The sequence below is a fragment of the Vombatus ursinus genome, unplaced genomic scaffold, assembly GCF_900497805.2.
Source record: "Vombatus ursinus unplaced genomic scaffold, bare-nosed wombat genome assembly UNPS02014809.1, whole genome shotgun sequence".
Lineage (NCBI taxonomy): Eukaryota > Metazoa > Chordata > Mammalia > Diprotodontia > Vombatidae > Vombatus > Vombatus ursinus.
The window spans coordinates 22,074,776-22,088,078 of record NW_020954587.1 but is presented as its reverse complement, the minus strand read 5'-3'; the positions used below and the strand labels follow the sequence as shown (position 1 = coordinate 22,088,078).

Below are 13,303 nucleotides of genomic sequence, written 5' to 3'. Positions count from 1 at the left end.
TCATGAATGAAATGTAAGAACTGTATATCTGATTATACCCCTGCAAATAGGATATTTTCTTAGAAAAGGAGCACATTCTTTGCATACTACTAGATGACCACAAGGAATAAATACAATAGAAACTTCTTAATCATACAAACTTTACATGTTCTTACTTCTGTAATCTCCTAAACTATTTTTCTATAGGAAGACCTGAAATATCTTTTTGAATGTGCTTTATGTTCCTTTCCACAAACAAATTCTCATATAATACAGAATTAATTCTTTGAGAAAAATTTTAAATACATTGGCTACAACATTTTAAATATATTACATATATTAAATATATTGGCTTACATATATTTGACTAAATATAATACATGTATTAGCTACAATATATTTGCCTAAAAAGGTATCAATCAGTTCTCTTGCTTGTGGGAATATCTGTATTTTTTGTTTAATAACACTATGTTCCTGCTCATTAATCACACCTGATGTTAAGAGACTATCCAGAGTAGGAAGTAGACAAGACAAATGCTGAAACAGCCATTCTGTTCTTCCAAATTAATATTAGGTCATCTGATGCCATTTGTTCAATTTGTCTCCTTCCTTTTTTCATCTTCTGCATTAAGGACACCCTCATTGATTTCTGTGTTGACACAACCTCATTGGCCATTTTATAATCTTAACATTAAGATTTTATCTGAACAGTCTCTTACTAGACTTCTAATCTCTGGAGTTTTCATCATGACTGCATCTTCTGAATTATTTTCTCTAGGTCCAAAATGAATAATTGGTAGATCAGCAGTTTTGTCTCCTGGAGCATCTGAAGTTGACAAAGAGATTTGGGCACCTAGCTTGAACTTCATTAACAAACTCTTGTCCTTTCATTCATATCAAGTACTCACACCTTGGGAACTATTTGGTATATTCCACCCAAGGACCATTTCTTAATTTCCAATATCTCAGTCTGCCATCACAGCAAAAGCATTTGACGTCATTTTGACCCACATAATAAAAACCAGTACTTGCAAGCTGCTCTGAATGAACTGGAATCTGAGATGTTCACATCACAGATGTTTAAACATGGCTGAGCTGCATGGGTTTGCATGCTCAGATTATGAACACTGAATTTTGATGTTTCTTGGATTTCATTTTCCAGAAAAGGACAGGAAAATGTCTCCTATGTTGTGACATGGCATCATCTTTTGGTCCCCAATTACTCAGTTTTCCACCGCAGGCAAAACTAGCTACTGTACATCCAGGTCCTGTGTAGCAAAGCCATCTATTGATAAATCCAATAGTAGCAAATGATGTTAACAGCCACTCTGGTAAGTCTTCAGTACTCATTGAATGATGATAAGGGCTGGCGTTTAAAGGAGCACAATTTCTCAGCTGCTCTGGAAGACACTGGTTCCAATGAAAAACTGGAATAAGAATCACTGAATATCCACATTGAAGAACATATAAGCTGAGAAGATCCCAAATTGTCAACTGAAGTAAGATTCTGAATAAAGGCAGAGCTAGTATGCAGTTTTTTTTTATGTTAATAGCACTGTCACTTTGTTTCCAATTATCCAGCATTAAGCCACAACAGAAACATTTAACTCAGTCATTCTATATAATATAATGTATTATATATCTAATATAATAAAATATAATAATATATTATATATCTAATATAATAAAATCCAGTCCAAGTAAGACTCCTTTCTGAAACTGGAAACTGGGAAACTAGAACATGTAGACATTCTGTAGAGTTAACATGACAAATCATATTTCCTTACTTGTGCATCACTTTTCATCAAATGTGGTTATAGCACACCATCCTCTACCACATTCATAATTTAGTACTTTGGGAATACAATGGGACATCTTTCTCTAGGAGGTAGTTTTGTGTGGGGTTTTGTAATATTGTGTATTTAGCTTAAAATGTACAAGTGACATTTTTTTTATCCTTTTGCACTTAAAACACTGATTAGGTTGTTTGTGTTATTGAATGTCCCACATTAGAATTATATTGAGTCACTTCTAAAAGAAAGAGAATAATTCTTCCAGGTCATCTGAATAGCATATAGTAATGTACTTTAGATATAATTAACTCAGGCCTATGAGGTGCTATTTTATCATCATGTTGCTTATTTATTAACAGTACCTCAGTGGACTGAAAGTTGATGTACTTTTAAAGATGTGTACCTTAAACCCATGTTGATGTTTGTGTGTGTGTGTGTGTGTATTTTTATTTCACAGATCTTAAAACATTTATTTTCCTAAAGGCAATGTACAAGGGACCGAAAATATCTTAAATGCTTAAAATCAACTTTATGGAGTTAGAAAAAACTTAAAATTATATTGCTAAATTGAGAAGGGTATGCTTGAAAAGTTAATGGCATTATTTTACAGTCTGTGTTCGTTTAACTTCACTTTAGAAGCACAATATGCACAAACTTGGTTGAAGCCAAGTTTACACTAAATAAAGATGGATATGATTTCAAGTGACCAAATTTTGCTTGTAGCACACAGTTATTCTTCCGTCTTGAAGTACAGTGTTGCTGATTGATCCACTGTTTTCAAAAGTTGTAGTATTTGTTAGTCTTCTATTTCACTATAGCTTAACTGGTACTCATTCTTTCCAAAATTTAGAACACCACAATTTTATGCTTTGTTTACAGAACATATTTTTCTACAAACTTCAAAAAGGTGTTTACTTTCTGTGACCGGTTTTTTGTTGTTGTTGTTGTTGTTGTTTTTTGCATTTAAAACATTAATTTATAGCATGTTCTTCATCTGGGGACCACATGTATAGAACTACCATTTTAACCTAAGAATATACCAGGTCACAAATAGTTAGAATAACCTTATAATGTTATACTGTGTGCTTAAAAACTATTGCCTTAAATTAAAGGGTGAGAGAGGATTATACTGGGAGAAGAAGAAAGAGAGAGGTAGAATGGGGCAAATTATCTCACATAAAACAGACAAGAAGAGGCTTTTACCGTGGAGGGGAAACGGGGGAAGGTGAGAGGGAATGAGTGAATCTTATTCTCATAGGGTTTGGCTTAAGGAGAGAATAACATACATACTCAATTAGGTATGGAAATCTATCTTACCCTACAGGAAAATAGGGGGAGAAGGCGACAAGAGAGCAGGGGGATGATAGAGGTGAGGGCAGATTGGGGGAGGGAGTCATCAGAAGCAAACACTTCTGAGGAGGGACAGGGTCAAAAGAGAGAATAGAATAAATGGAGGGCAGGATAGGCTGAAGGGAAATATACTTAGTTTTTTACAACATGACTACTATGGAAGTATTTTACATGACTACACATGTATAACCTGTATCTAGTTGCTTGCCTTTTCAATGAGGGTGGGTGGGGAAGGAGGAAGGGAATAATAATTTTAAAAATTAATATACAGTGCTAAAAAAACAACCTTTTTTTAAATCATAAATTTGACAATCATAAACAATCTCAATCAACAATCAAACATCTCAAGACATGAGGAGGTAATAAACATCTCTCTTGTTAAAAAAAAAAACTGTTGCCCTACCAAAAAAATATTGTATAGATGTGTTATTTATATTATCATCACTAATTTACTCTGAAAAGGTACTTTTAGAGCATATTTCATTATTTAATATTAAACACGAAACTACCTCCCAGAGTTTAGACCATGGCCCTTTTAAGAATTATATGTCTCCATATTGAGATTTATTGCTCTAAAGAAGAAATGAAAATGTCTGCAACAGAAAGACCCTTCTTTGACATAAGATCTCAGTCCTGGTGGCTCATTGGGGTGAGGAGATGGGAAAAGGAAGAACAGACACAGATATGTTTTCCAAAGCAGCCTCTGGGGCCTCAGCCTAGAATCTATGCCAGAGAGCTGAAGTGTTTGGGGGCCCTTGGCCAGAGGCAGCCATTAGGCCCACACCCATCTGGAGACAGGAGCCCTAGCTCTTGCCCAGAGGAGGCTGATTGACCAAGGCCTCCACTGAGAAGCTGTCAGAGCCATTGAAGTTAGCAATAAAAATATCACAGGAGAACTTGAAGAGAGCACTTTTGGTTCAGTGTGGGTTGGAAGCTCAAACTACAAAAGACTGAGAAGTGAGTGGAAGGTGAGAAAGTGAAGGTAATGGGTAAGTACAACTTTTTTCTAATTTGGCTGTGAAAAGGAAGAGAAATATGAGATGACTTGAGGGGGATGATAGGGAGAGTGAAGGGGGTTTTTTTTGTTTTTTTTTTTTGTTTTTTTTTAAGATGGAAGAGATCTAAGCATAGTTGTAGGCATCCATGGAGATGTCTGTGGATAAGAAGTTAAAAATTAGAGAGAGGATACAATGGAAGGGGCAAGGTTTCCCTTCCCAACTTAGAACTCCGTGAGAAAGCAGGGAAAATCATCAGATGCCTAGTAGATAACTGCTACCAGGATTTGAATAAGGTGATTCTGATGTAATAAACCTCAAAGGGGAGTTTGCTGAATGATGGTGGTAGAACGCAAATAGAGGGATCATCCTTGGCAAGAAGGGAAACCTTTTCTTCTCAGACTGGAGCAGAAGAGAACATATTGGGGGATGACATTAAAGGGAGTTGGGAATTCTAGGAGAGGAGGTTTGGAAAAGACTGAGAAGTCAATCTGGGGAAGAATAAATGGATTAATGAAGGACAAGTTGAGATAAGATAATTTGTAGTAGAATCAGTCAGCCCATTCATATTTATGTTTGGAGAATACAGATGGTGATGGTATCCATGGATGAGGTTTGGAAAAGAACTAGTGCTTCTGGGATATTTCATCAGCTAAGTATCAGATCATGATTGGAAGGAAGAAAAGTGAGGCAGGAGCAGGTCTGATGGCCCGGGAAAGCAGAGAAGAGCGGAGTTACTGGAGGTTGTGATGGAGACCAAAGAATAGGTTTAGGAGAAGTGAGGCAACGAATGATGAAAGGAAGTTATGGTATTATAAAGCAATTACGAAGGCATGGATTATAGGGGTGTGACACCTGTGGGTGATGATAGACTCAAGTGTTTGACAGTCTCTGTGTGTGGCTGAGGTGGAATGAAGCTGTTCATGGGAGTTGAGATTGATGACCTGGGATGCAAGGATATTTGTGGCATCATCCACATGTAAACTGATTTTTCCAAGTATCAAAAAAGGAATCGGGGAATAGAGGAAGACTGAATTACTAGAGAAGAGAGTGTTAACTGCCAATAGAATTTGGATAAGGAGAGGTTGCCAAGTGATGATAGTTGGAAAGGGTCTGGAAGGGAGGAGCAAATTGCATTTTTTCATTATGCTTTCAGGAACAGTTTTGCTGAAAGGAGTTCATAGGATTATAGATCTACCCAAAAAACTCCCTAGTCCAACCATTGCCTTTTATAGATGAGAAAATTGATCCTCAGAGAGGCTGAGTGACCTGCCCATGATCTCACAGGTAAATGAAGGAGGAACAAGTTCAGCCCAGGTCATCTGACTTCACAGTCAGTGTTATTTTCTGTTGATTGAATATTTGGGGGCTAGGAAGAAGAACAGGGTTGGAAAGCAGCAATCTGATTTTATCAGTATTGGCAGTTCTCTATGTAGAAACTCCCTCCAGTGATGAAGATCAGCAAATATCTGTTATTTACAATCTTAACAAGTTGGTTATAAGTACTGAGAGGTTAAGTGACTGCCCATAGCCAAACAGTATATATCTGTTGTAGGAACATCTACCCCGCATAGTCTAGGCCAATTTTTCCTTAGAAGATATCAAAGACATCCTCAAGATTAAATTGGTAAAAGGGACTAAGGCTCAAACACTGACATAGTTTCCTAAAGGATTGTGTACAAAAACCAGTGAATGAGGAATTGGGTCTCCTTCCCCTGGCTTGATGTATGAATTGAATGGTGTATGAGAACAGCTACCACCTTGGGTGGTTGGTGGGAGGTGGGATTTAGTAGCTCCATGGGGAAGGGGGTGTCTTTTCATTCTGACTATAGGGAGGGGATGAGAGTTTGGTGATGCAAGAAGCTTGAAGAACTAAAAGAGAGGAAGAATCTAGGAAGTCACAGAGACTTTCTTTGATACATAGAGTGGGAAACAACTCAGTTCCCCAGGGTCATCCAGGGTCATTTTCCACAGCAGGCAGATATTTTTGACCAGTGCCAGGAAAGAGGATGCTGTTTGACAGAGATCGGTAGCAGCACTTGTCAATTAAAAATTCAACTGTGGCAGTCTAATGGGGATGAAGATAACCTCTCCAGAAACCACTTGACATCAAAACTATGGTGATCCTGACAGAAGGAGTAAAGTTTATATGTAACACCTGAATAAGTGGATTACAAGAAGATAGCAGTACAGCTGAAGGTTTGGGACTTCTGCCAGACTATGTGCCAGCAACTTCTATGAACCTTGTTTTGTTGTACAAAGCCCATTCCCCCCACCTCACTGCCCACTCCCTTATTCTCATCTCCCTCAACCCTAATGTCCTATTCCAGATCTATCCACTCCTTGCACTGGGCTCTCTGGAATGCCTGCTCCATAGTCAATAAAGTTGCTTTTCATCTTCAAATTTTTCTTCTTCACCCCCTCCATCTTCTAGATCTCCCTCCTAATGACATTGTTTTCTTGGGCACTGTTTCAAGTTCTAGTTGCACATTCATTCCTACCACCAACTCACTAGTTGGAATATTCTCTCCATTACCACTTTCCTGTGCCACAGTTTCTTTGAAATTCATTTAATCCATATTTATTACCATATCAAGATTCTGTTAGCTATTATCTAACAACCCCCCAAAACACTCTCCTTCCTTCCTGTCAGTCAGTCAATAAACATTTATTAAATGCCTACTCTCTGCCAGGCTCTATGCTAAGTGATGGGGATACAAAAACAAATAAAGACAGTCTCTACCATGAAGGAGCTTATAATTTAATGGGAAAAGACAAAACACAAAAGGAAACTGAAAAATGGGATCAAAATGAAGAGATGCATAGTTTGGGCCCCCTCCTTAAATAGAGGCTTTAGAAGAAACTCTTTGCCTGCCCTCCAAACAGAGAGGTGCTAAAGCAGAGAGTATTGATGATGTATAAGTACCAAGCCTGATGCAATCTTTCAGGATGAAGTGTTTTTTTAATTTTGTAACATTCAGTTTTTATTTTGAGTTCCAAATTCTCTCCTTCCAACTCTTCCCCCACCCATTGAGAAAGTAAGCAATATGATACCCATTATACATGTGAAATCATGCAAGACATTTCCACGTTAGCTGTGTTGTTAAAACACACACATACACACACACACACACACACACACACACACCCCAAGAAAAATAAAGGGAAAAACAATATGCCTCAATCTGTACTCAGAGTTCATCAGTTCTCCCTCTGGAAGCAGAGAGCATTTTTCACTATGAGTCTTTTGGAATTGCTATAGATGATCACATTGATCAAAATAGTTAAGTCTTTCACAGCTGATTATTGTTACAATATTTCTGCTACTGTGTACAATGTTCTCCTGGTTCTCACTTCATTTTGCATCAGTTCATATAAGTCTCCTAGGGTTTTTCTGAAACCATCCCTTGCGTCATGTCTTGTAGCACAATAGTATTTCATTGCAGTCATCTACCACAACTTGTTTAGCCATTCCCCAATTGATGGACATCTCCTCAATTTCCAATTCATTGTTACCCCAAAAAAGAGATACTATAAAATTTTTGTGCAAATAGTTCCTCTTCCTTTTTCATCAATATCTTTGGAATATAGACCTAGTAAGTAGTATTGCTGAGTCAAAGGGTATGCACAGTTTTATAGATTTTTGGTCACAGTTCCAAATTGTTCACCAGAATGATTAGAGCAGTTTACAGCTCCACCAACAGTACATTAATGTACCTATTTTTCCATATTCACGAGGAAATTCCTGTTGATGAGACTCTTAGTACCACAATAGGGAAGACCAAAGGAGTGCAGCCAGTTAGGAAATGAAAAGAGTTCAGTGCCTGACTCACAGTCTTTCCACTCCAACTCTAATTCTCACACTAGGGGGACTTCAGCATATATATTGATGCTTCCTTATACACTCTAATTTCCCAGGTCTTCAATTTACCAATTTCCTATGACCTACTTCTCCATTCCATTCTCCATTCTTAGCTATATACAAAGATGATTATACCTTTGATCACTAATAGACAAATGCAAATTAAAGCAACTCTGAGGTTATCTCCTGTATGTGGTTTATCTTCCTGTATGTGATTATATAGCATTTTTTGCTTTTTAAAGGATTTTGACATTATATAATTTTATCCTTGCTTCAACTTTACTCATTGGGATAACTATGAGTACACCCATTTTACAGATGAAGAAATGATAATAGTATTTGAGACCAAGAAGCTTTGTATAGTTAATAGACAATTAGAGTTGAAGTCAAAACTGTTTCTGACACTGTCTTTATGACAGCAGACAACACAATTAACTTATATGTGCTTTAGGCAAGCCAAAGAATTTCCAACTAGGTTATACATAGTTGTTATCTTTGTGAATTGGTAGAGTGAGTTTGCACACTGACACTTCACAGAGTCTTCTCTATGTAGATACATAACCTTCTAAAAGTCCATTAGGAATAGGGATTCACAGTTTCATGTACAATTCTCTCTATCTATTCTATAATGTTAATGGTAGTGCTCACTTTGTTTTGGTGTTTGCTAAGTTTGAAATAAAAAAAACTAAAATTAAAAAACTTAAAAAAAAAATGTATCTTCCTAAAGGGCTGATCTGACTATATAATTCCCTTATTCAATAAATTCCAGTGGCTCCCTATCACTTCCATAATCAGATTTTTTTTTTTTTTTGGCTAGGCAATGGGGTTAAGCGACTTGCCCAGAGTCACACAGCTAGTAAGTGTGATGTGTCTGAGGCCGGATTTGAACTCAGGTCCTGTTGAATCCAGGGTTGGTGCTCTATCCACTGTGCCACCTAGCTGCTCCCATAATCAGATTTTAAACTGTTTGCCATTCAAAGACCTTCATAAGCTGACCTCTTCCTAACTTTCTAGTCTTCTTACCTTACATCATATCACCCCTACCACCACACAGAGAGAGAGAGAAAGAGAGAGAGAGAGAGAAAGAGAGAGAGAGAGAGAGAGAGAGAGAGAGAGAGAGAGAGAGAGAGAGATCCAGAATGACCTTCTTATAGTTCCTTGAATAAGAAATTCAATTTCCTGACTCTGGTCATTTTTACACTCTCCCCTGTTCCTAGAACTCTCTTCATCCTCATCTCCACTTCCTCACTTCCCTGATTTCTTTCAAGTCTCAGCTAAAATCCTACTTTCTATGAGAAACCTTTCCTTATCCCCATTAAGGCTAGTCCCTTCCTTCCACTGATTATGAGTATATATATATTTATGTATGTGTGGATACATACATATACATGTCATTTATACATAGTTATTTTTATATTGTCTTGCCCTTAGACTGTGAGTTCTTTGAAAGGTGGTACTATCTTCTGCCTTTCTTTGTATCCCCAACATTTAGCACCTAAACATTAGATTAGAAAAAGACAAAAGGGGAAAATGACAGTTGTTGGAGGGGTTGCAGGTGAATAGGGACTAGTAAATTAGTTCAACCATTCTGGAAAGCAAATTTGTAATCATGCTCCAAAAGTCACTAAACTGCATGCATACATTTTGACTTAGTGACCTACTAAGCCTATGGCTAAAAAATCAAGAAACAGGAAAAGGAATTACAAGTACAAAAATATTTGTAACAGCTCTTTTGTTATAGCAAAGAACTGGAAATTAAGGGAGTAAACAATTTAGGAATAGTTGAATGATTTAAAGTATATGAATGTAACTGCGTATTATTGCATCATAAGGAATGGTCTGAGTCAGTTTCAGAGAAAGCTAGGAAGACTTGTATGCAGAGTGAAGTGAGCAGAACCAATTTACACAACAACAGATTGATTCACTAACTGATAGATTAATCCTTTCCCCACTTTCCACCTCCCCTTTCTTGCTTTCTTTTTATTCTTGTCTGTATACTATTTCTTTGGTCAAAGAGGTTAGCAGAGAATCAGGATAGCACCATGGAAGCCAAGGGATCATAAATGTGTAAATTTCTAGCTGGAATGGCTCTTAGAAGTCATTTAGTTCAATTCTCTTTTTATAAGTGAGTAAACTGAGTCAGAGAGGTTAGATGCTTTCAATATCTTCTAAGGAAAAACTACCTTATCTTCCATGGGGGTAGAGGAGTTAGGATATTTTTGTTACCATTCTCTATCCCTTGATGGTAAGGTCCTTAAGTCTTAAAGTCTTTAAGATGACTTTTGGGCTCTTTCTGTTCAACCCTGACCTTGGGGATTCAAAATGCCAGATATAGGCTGTACTAAAGGAGAAACAGGAAAAGGAAAAGGAAAACAAAAATAGAAACAAAAGTGCCATCCAAGTTTCCCACTAAGCTTGGAGGATTTCCATGTAGCTACTTTGATGTGACCTCAGATTGGTAGAAGGGGAAGGGAAGAAAACAAGTATTTATTAAATGCTTACTATGTGCTAGGTATTGTACTAAGTACTAGATACACACAAAGAGGCAAAAGACAGTCCCTACCCTCAAGGAGCTCACAAGCCAATGATCCTCACAACAATCTCAAAAGGTAGGTGCTATTATTATTCCCATTTTGTAGATAAGGAAACTGAGGCAAATAGAGATTAAGTGACTTAACCATGGTCACGTAGCTAGTGTTTGAGGTTAGATTTGAACTCAGGTCTTCCTTGCTCCAGGCTGAACATGCTATCCATGGTACCACCTAACTAATGCAAGGTGGCATACTTGTGTAATAGTTAGAGTTGGCCTGAGAGCTTTTGGGAGAAGAAAGATTTTTATACTTCCAGAGGACATGTGAGGTGTCAGCTTCTCTTCAGGGTTAATTCTAGACAGGTGGGCAAGGGGTGAGGTATAGAGAAAGATATATACCAATATATGTATATGTATATATACATACATATAGAGAGAGACAGACAGACAGACAGAGAAGAGACAGAGACAGAGACAGAGAGACAGTCACTAAAGACAGACAGATAGACTTTGGAAGCTGCAGGCATGTATAGGAAATTAGCTCTTTAACATTTCCCTGATTTCTAACTTGCCTTACTAGAGACTTAAGGGAATTTTTTTTCTTGTGTGAGACTGGGGCCTCTCCTTTGGTTTGATCCAAGATATCTCATTCCCAGAGGGAGAGCTCATTCACTCCATTTTCTGGCATAATCTATATAACTCCTCTGATTTTTGTTTGCCATCAGCTTAGAAAAATGGATTTTTTTCACTCCTTATGATTTCCCAACCAAAATTTGGTAGGAAGGAGTTAAGTCTGTAGGTTTAAGCTTGGGATAATCCTTCCCCCTTTAAGGGGTAAAAACCAGCAAAGTGACTTTTTGTTTTGAACCAAAATTATGCACCTCGGGCAGCAATATTTAGAGGTATGTTAGCTATAATTCTATAATAACAACCTTTCTCAAAGACTGAAGAAAGAGTGTCTAGTCTCATGGCCCATCTCTTGCTCTTCTTAATGCAGGAATCATTGTCTCCTTTTATAGAAGGGTGAGTAAGATTCCATTACTATCTATCAATGCCTTCTCCATAACCTGGATTTAGAGAACTCATGAGGACATATCTGTCTTACACGGGCAGTACACATATGACAACAGCAAAAACAAAACAAAGAATGTTGCACCTCCCTGAAAGTGACTGAATATTCAACTTTTCATTTCAATTCAATAAACATTTACTAAGCACCTACTATTTGCCAGGCACTGTGCAAAGGACTGGGGATACAAAGAAGAAAAAGAAAGTCCTTGCCCTCAAGGAGCTTACAGTCTAATGGTGAAGACAATACACAAAAGGAATCTGAGAGCACGGTGTGTGTGTGTGTCTGTGTGTGTGTGTGTGTGTGTGTCTGTGTGTTTAAATGGAGTCCTAGGGGCTACCCAGAGTGGGGCATGAAGTTCCATGGAATTGAAACGAAGGAGAGCCTCTGATGTAAAATAGTTACCTGGAAAGTTCTGAACCCTCTAAAAAGGAAGGCTTTGGGAGGCATTTGTTACTCTACCACTCCAATTAGATAGGAGAGACAACTGAGGGAGTTAAGAGGATGTTAGTTTAAAAAACTGAAACAGATTGCATGGGGATGAGATTTCAGTTGATCCATTTATCCCCGGGGGAGGCATAATGTTCTGTGGAGTAGAAACCAAGCAGAGCTGCTGATGGGAGGTGGAGAATGTGGGAGCATGAAGACCAGAAATTCTAAGCTTTGCCACTCTTCTCCTCACTCCTACTTTGGAAGGACTGATTCCTGGATCTAAATGATCTGGTCTATATGCTGAGAAGGTTTTTTTTCATTTTGCAGTTCAAGAAGTCTTTGCAGTTCATAGTGGGCCTCTCAATGTAAAGAGATGAGGACATTGAGTAGCACCAGAAATATCAGGGTTACAGTGAAGATGTCAACACTTCTTGCATCATCAATGATGCTCATCACTGTCATGGTACCATGTGCCACACCCACTTAGTGTTTCCTGACCCACCAGCCAATTATACAATACTGTCCTACAAGCCTCTTGGGGGACAGCGAATTACAAAATTTTGCTGCATTAGAAGCCTCTGAGAGATTGCTTTCTTTCTTCTATGGAGATGGACACTTTTTCTATGGTTTGGTAGATACTTTCACCTCCCTCTTGTCTTCAGACAGCAAGGCACCTCACGACAATGATACCTCTTTGTCCTCCAACCCCTCCCAGGGGAAGGGCTGTACTGGCAGCAGTGCAGAGGAGGCAGATGGTAATTTAGTGGTGAGATTTGGCAAGCAATGAAAGCTTATTATAACAGAGGAAATATTCAAGAGCAGAATACAGTGTAAAATTGAAATGGCTAATAGTTTAAGATTGGAAAGGGAGGAAAGTGAAGTCAGAACAGATGTAATGACCTGAGAAACTACTGAAGAATGGAGGAAATATAAGTCTCGATGTGGGCAAAGAATACATTAGGAAAAGTAAGGCAGAAGGAGAGGTAGAATGGAAGGTGAGATGGGATGGATAGGAGGTTATGGTCAGAGCAACATTAAGAGTTTCTATCAAAGAAGTAGAACACTTGTGGGTAATATTGAGATCATGCGTGACTTACCTATTTGTGGTTGATATGGAGTGAAGAAGACGGTCATGGAATTGAAGGAAACTGAAATTAAGGAGTAAGAAGTGTTTTGAGGAGAGTGGGTCTGTGAGCTAGGTGGTTAAGGCGGTACTTCAGAATTGACTAGCTTTGTGACACTGCGCACATTACTTAACCGCAGTCTGTCCTAGTTTCCTCAACCATAAAATGG

At 38.1% G+C, this 13,303-nt stretch overlaps 1 pseudogene; it reads right to left on the bottom strand.

Moving 5' to 3' along the window:
- Positions 1 to 1,805, bottom strand: LOC114052880 (annotated as a pseudogene).
- Positions 1,806 to 13,303: the final 11,498 nt, after the last annotated feature.